This window comes from Leptonychotes weddellii, chromosome 5 (genome assembly GCF_054177405.1).
Source record: "Leptonychotes weddellii isolate Sample4059 chromosome 5, ASM5417740v2, whole genome shotgun sequence".
Classification (NCBI taxonomy): domain Eukaryota; kingdom Metazoa; phylum Chordata; class Mammalia; order Carnivora; family Phocidae; genus Leptonychotes; species Leptonychotes weddellii.
In genome coordinates this window covers 72,855,144-72,861,687 of record NC_138373.1, presented here as the reverse complement: position 1 = coordinate 72,861,687, position 6,544 = coordinate 72,855,144, and the positions used below count along the sequence as shown (strand labels likewise).

The 6,544-nt window shown below is 39.2% G+C and overlaps 1 protein-coding gene across 1 annotated transcript in view; it reads right to left on the bottom strand.

Moving 5' to 3' along the window:
- PEX5 (peroxisomal biogenesis factor 5) overlaps positions 1-6,284 on the bottom strand; it is a 26,623-nt gene extending 20,339 nt beyond the window's left edge. Inside the window, exon 1 of the mRNA XM_081821143.1 lies at positions 6,261-6,284. The gene's annotated coding sequence lies outside the window, so the exon portion shown is untranslated. The remainder of the gene's footprint in view (positions 1-6,260) is intronic.
- Between the last annotated feature and the right edge of the window lie 260 nt (positions 6,285-6,544).

Below are 6,544 nucleotides of genomic sequence, written 5' to 3'. Positions count from 1 at the left end.
ATCGGATTCTCTTAAACATCAAATATTTTAATTCATAAAGTCACTTACTTATACCTCTGGAAAGTAAATTTACTGGCTCAGGTGGGTCAAGATTACTAGGCTAAATTTGGGACCATAGTAAAAGTCCTTAAAAGAGATTTGAGACCAAGGCACAAGACTTAGGAGCTACACAGTCCCAAGATAGTGCTGTCTGAATAACAAGCAAACACTCTCAGCCCAATTTTAGAGATGAGTTCTGTCTGCTGTAACATAGTCCCTAAGGCCATTTCCTTCAACTAATATGATACCTGACTCACAGGTTTCAATTTTACCTAGTTTTTATTGTCTCATTTAGATGCAACTAATTTCTTTACAACTTCACCGGAGCAAACAAATTATTGTAGAAGTGTTGGCTTCTATCGTTTTTGGTGAGGGGGGGGAGGAGTTGGAAATGGGGAACCACCTCATCTGGTTTGATTCTTTAGTTTTTTAATGATATAAGATGTCGTGTTATGGAACTGTCCATGCTCTGGAAATTGCAAATGAAGGTACAGTCTTTATACCTGTACATTTGGCAGAGCTTACTGGTTATGATTTACCTATCCTTCTTTCAGCCTCAGTACTATCACTGGCAGAGATAACTCGGCAGAGGAAGAAAGTTCTATGTGCAGTGAGACACAGCAAATCCCAAAGCTGGGCCTATCTAAATATACCTGGACAAAAATCTCAGTTTGCTTTAAGTGTTCAGAATAGTGAGATCCACTCACTCATATGTGGAATTAAGAAACAAAACAGAGGATCATAGGGGAAGAGAGGGAGAAATAAAACAAGATGAAATCAGAGAGGGAAATAAACCATAAGAGACTCTTAATCATAGGAAACAAACTGAGGGAGGATGGGGTAACTGGGTGATGGACATTAAGGAGGGCATGCGATGTAATGAGCACTGGATATGATAAAAGACTGATGAATCACTGAACTCTACATCTGAAACCAATAGTACATTATATGTTAGTTAATTGAATTTGATTTAAAAAAAAAAAAAAGAATAGTGAGATCTAGATATACCTAGGTGTATCCAGCACTACCAACCTAGCTTTAGGTGCAAAGTACCTAATCCCATTTCTTGGACACACAGCAGGGAATTCCCCCAGACAGTAATAAGGACTCTAGTACATATTCCCTCTACCCCAATTTTACCACATTTAGAAATCCAGAGAAGTTTCAGAATATGTCACCTTTGCCAAAATCTAATTGGGAAACTTTTTATCCTCTCTCCCTCAAAGAATGGAAGGAAAAAGAAAAGAAGAAGTCAAGTTTTTGACTTGGGAGTCTTTCCCCAAATGAGTTTTGCTCCTTCGGGATTTTTCACCAAATATCCATAGCTTACATAGATAAGCAATGTGTTTGTTCTCAGGAAGACTTCTGCTCTCGGAAAAATGGAATAAACATACTTTTCCCTATTCCTCCTGCTAAGTACAACTAAAAACCCTGGACATTGTATGTAAAATAAACATAAGGAGATTCCAAAAGGTGGAAAAAAGCAGACTAGCTAGGGACCTCAATACCGAAGAAACAACATGGTAGTGAGTTTTATGGGTTTTCTTTTTGCCTCTTATATCCCAGACTGGGTGCTAGAAAGGTCAGCAACCTATTAACACCAACATGCACAGACAAAAAAAAAGCTCCAATAAAAGCCCTGCTCTCTCTAGCCAGAAGACCAGGAAAGGGTTAGCCTGCAAAGACAGAATCTTCTAGACAACCACTCTGCTCCAGCAAAACACTAAATAAAAAACTGTGGCTCTACTCACACTCACACCAGCAGAGGCCAAGAGGTGAAGTCCAGACCTCCACCCTCATGAGGCTATATCAAGATACCTACAAGATACCCCAATACCTACCATGGGGTGGTATCAAAGAAGGCCAGGTAGGGAGCCCATTTCCACAGGCCAGTAATGAGGCTTTCCTCCATCCCCTGCAGTGTCAGTGGACACCACGTAGGGAGTTGGAATTAATACCCCTACCCAGCCCATCAGTTAAGAGAGGCCTCAGCCTCTCACATGTCAGTGGAGGCCAAATGGAAAACCTGGGCTTCTACTTCCACATGGCAGTAATATGGTATACTTTCTTTCTCTGCAGGAGTGGCATCCAAAAAAAGTCAGTTAAAAGAGAAGGCATCAATAAGATCAGGTTCCATAACATAAAGCAAAAATGTCCTGATTCCAATACAAAATCACTTATTATACCAAGAATCAAGAAGATCTCAAAGTGAATGAAAAATGTCATCTAGGGTACCTGGGTGGTGCAGTCAGTTGAGCATCTGACTCTTGGTTTCAACTCAGGTCATGATATCGGGGTGGTGAGCCCGAGTTGGGCTCTGTGCTCAGCGTGGAGTCTGCTTAAGGGTCTCCCTCCCTCTCGCTCTCATGCTCTCTCTCTCTAAAATAAATAAATAAATCTTTTTAAAAAAATGTCAACCAATAGATGCCAACACCAAGATAGAAATATTGGAATTATTTTCAGGCAGCCATTATAAGTATGCTTCAACAAGCAATTGCAAACACACTTGAAACAAATGAAATATAGAGAGCCTCAGCAAAGAAATAAAAGCTATCACAAAGAACCAAATGGAAATTTTAGAACTGAAAAATACAACAACCAAAAAAAAAGCTCAGTGGATGAGCTCAACATGAGACTGGATAGGAAGGTGGGGTGGGGCAGGGGTGGGGCGGGGGATATCAGTGAACTGGAAGATAGGACAGTAGAAATTACCCAATCTGAACAACAGAGAAAAAGTATACTAAAAAAAAAAAGAAGAAGAAAGAAAGAAAGAACAGAGCCTCAAGGATCTGTAGAACTATAACAAAAGATCTTTGTGTCATCAATGTCCCAGAAGGAGAGGAAAGAAGGGAAGGGCTGAAAAAGAACTTAAAGAAATAATAGCCAAAATTTTCCCAAATTTGGCAGGAGATATAATCTTACAGATTCAAGAAGCTGAGCAAACCCCAAACAGAATTAACCCAAAGGAATATACACTAAGATGCATCATAATTAAACTTCTGAAAACTAATGACAAATTAAAAATCTTGAGAGCAGCCAGAGAAAAATGAAACCTCCCCATACGGGAAAAAGCAACAAATAATAGCAGATTTCTCATCAGAAACCAAGAAGGCCAGAAAGAAGCAGCACAATGTTTTTCAAGTGTTCAAAGAGAAGAGCTATCGACCCAAAATCCTGTATTACTGGGATATATTAACTCTAGTTTTCTACTGGTGCTATAACAAGTCATCACACATTTGGTGACTTAAAACAACACAGATTTGTTATTTTACAATCTTGGAGGTCAGAAGTCTGAAATTGGTCTAGTCAGGCTAAAACTGAGGGGTCAGCAGAGCTATATTCCTTCTGGAGGCTCTAGGGAAAAATCTGTTTCCTTGTCTTTCCAGATTCTAGAGGCTACTCACGTTCTTTGGCTCATGGCCTCCTTCCCCAATCTTCAGCCAGCAAGGTTGGGCCAAGTTCTTGTCACCCTGCCATTCCTCTGTTTCTCTCACTTCTGCCTCCCTTTTGTAAAGGTCCTCATAAGGACCTTTGTGATTATATTGGGCTCACTCAGATAATCTTAAATTCAGCTGGCTAGCAATCTTAATTCATCTACAACCCATTTTTCCTAAAATAATCACAGGTTCTGTGGATGATGACATGGATATCTTTTGGGGGACATTATTCTGTACCATACCCAGTGAAAATATCCTTCAGGAATGAATGGAGGAAAACGAAGAGAATTTGTCACCAGCAGACTTACCCTAAATGAATGGCTAAAGGAAGTTCTTTGAGCAGAAGAGAAACAATAAAATTTTTTTAAAAAGTGCAACATCGTGCAAAAAGAAATAATACAATAAGCAAAAATACGGATAAATATAATATGCTTGAGTTTTCAAAAATATGTTTGATAGTTGAAGCAATGTTATATCACTGTTTGTTTTTTGGAATAAGCATTAGGTAAAGGCATGAAACTTGGGATTTGAATCACCAGTCTCCCACTAGTTAGTTATATTCACCATCTATGAATTGCAGTAACTTTGGCCTGACACCTCATTTTCTCATTTACAGCCGGGGCAGGGATAGGATTCACTAGATCTCCAAAAGGCTTCCATCTCTAAAATCTGTGACTGTCATGCAGTGAGTCTTATCAAATGTCCTGTATAAAAGCCAGAGAGTTAATTCACTAAGCCAGCAAGTATGTATTGAGCTCAAATCCTTATGCTAATTCCTTGATTCCTTATTATTGACACTGGTACTAGGCATTTACCATGATACTTACATTACCTTTAAATCCCCTCTCAGGGCTTAACCTTACCTACCCATCTTCCACCACCACACGCAAACACTTCCTGCCCTTAGGAGCATTCTATCCCACCCATCTTCCCAACCTGACTTCCACTGAGATCTCTTCTGCATTTATTGATTCTAAAAAGTATTACTTCAAGAAAATTAGAAGACAAGCCACAGGCTAGGAGAAAAATTTTGCAAAACACGTACCTAATTAAAAAAAAAGAAAAAAAGTGGTAGCAAAATTTTACCAAGAGCTCTTTATTTTCTTTTTTTTTTTAAAGATTTTATTTACTTATTTGAGAGAGAGAGAGTGAGAAAGAGTGCACGAGAAGGGGTAGGGTCAGAGGGAGAAGCAGATTTCCCACTTAGCAGGGAGTCCAATGTGGGACTCAATCCCCGGACTCCAGGATCATGACCTGAGCCAAAGACAGTCGCTTAACCAACTGAGCCACCCAGGCACCCTTACCAAGAGCTCTTAAAACTCAATAAGAAGATAAACAGCCCCAATTTAAAAATGGGCAAAAGATCTGAACAGACATGCTACCAAAGATGTACAGATGGCAAATAAGTATATGAAAGATGTTCAACATCTTATGTCCTTAGGGAAATGCAAAATAAAATAACAATGAGATACCACTACACACCTACTGGAATAGCCAAAATCCAAAACTCTGACAATACCAAATGCTGGCAAGGATGTGGAGCAACAGGAACTCTCATTTGTTGCTGGTGACAATGCAAAACAGTAGAGCCATTTGGGAGACAGTTTGAAAGTTCCTTACAAAACTAAACATACTCTTACCATACAATCCAGCAGTAGTGATCCTTAGTATTTAACCAAATGAATGGAAAATTTTTGTCCACACAAAACCCTGTACTTGAATGTTTATAGTGGCTTTATGCATAATTTCCCACACTTGGAAGCAACCAAGATTCCTTCAGTCGGTGAATGGATAAACTGTGATGCATTCATAAAATGGAATATTATTCAGTCACAAGAAGACATGTGCTAAGACTTAAAAAGAGAAAGAAATGAGGGGCGCCTGGGTGGCTCAGTCAGTTAAGCATCTGACTCTTGATTTTGGCTCAGGTCATGATCTCAGGGTTGTGAGATGGAGCCCCACATTGGGCTCTGTGCTTAGCGTGGAGCCTGCTTGGGATTCTCTCTCTCCCTCTCCGTCTGCCCCTCCCCCCAGCTTGTGTGCATGCTCTCACTCTCTCTCTCTCTCTCTTTCTCAAAAAAAAAAAAAAGAGCTATCAAGCCATTAAAAAGAAATGGAAGAACCTTAAGTGAAAGAAGTCAACTGAAAAGTCTACATACTCTATGATTCCAACTATGTAATATTCTGGAGAAGACAAAACTATGGAGACAGTAAAAAGATCAAAAGATCAGTGCTTTCCAGCAGGGACAGGGAGGAGGGAGAGATGAATAGATGGAGCACAGAGTGAAACTATTCTGTATGATACTATAATGGCAAGTACATGACGTGCATTTGTCAAAACCCATAAAATGTACAACACAAAACGTGAACTCTAATGTAAACTATGGACTTCAGTTGATAATAATATATCAGTATTGATTCATCAACTGCACCAAACATAACCACACTAAAGCAAGATGTTAATAATAGAAGGGGGGGTATAAGAAGGTATACGTAAACTCTGTACTTCTTGCTCATTTTTCTGTAAAACCTGAAACTGTTTTTCTGTAAACTTAAAACTCCTCTAAAAAATAAAGTCTATTAATGTTTTTAAATTAGTAAATAGCAAAACAAATATATCAAAAATATGGTTCTTTGAAAAATTAAGAAAATAAATAAACTACTAGCAAACCTAGTCAAGAGGGGCAGGAGGGGAAATATAAATATGCAAAATAAGAAATGACAAGGAAGAAATAATCATAAAACAGGAAGTTTTTTAAAAAAATATGAGACTACTTCACATACCTCTTTTGTCACAGGTTGGACTTCTTTGCAAGCTGACTTGAATGTGGAAATGTGCATGCACAAGGTTTATTGGGGAGTGCCTCTAGGATCATATGCGTGATGGAGCAAAGAAAGCAGGACTGAGCAAAGAAAGAAGCTGAGTTCCAGTGCAGTCATAGCAGCGTTCAGATAACTTGTCTTTTAGCTGCCAAGTCACCAGACCCTGAGGAGTGACCTAGAGAATACTATACATCATCCAGAAATGCCTGGTTGGGACTTGGGTGTGTCCCGTGGGAAAGGGGTGA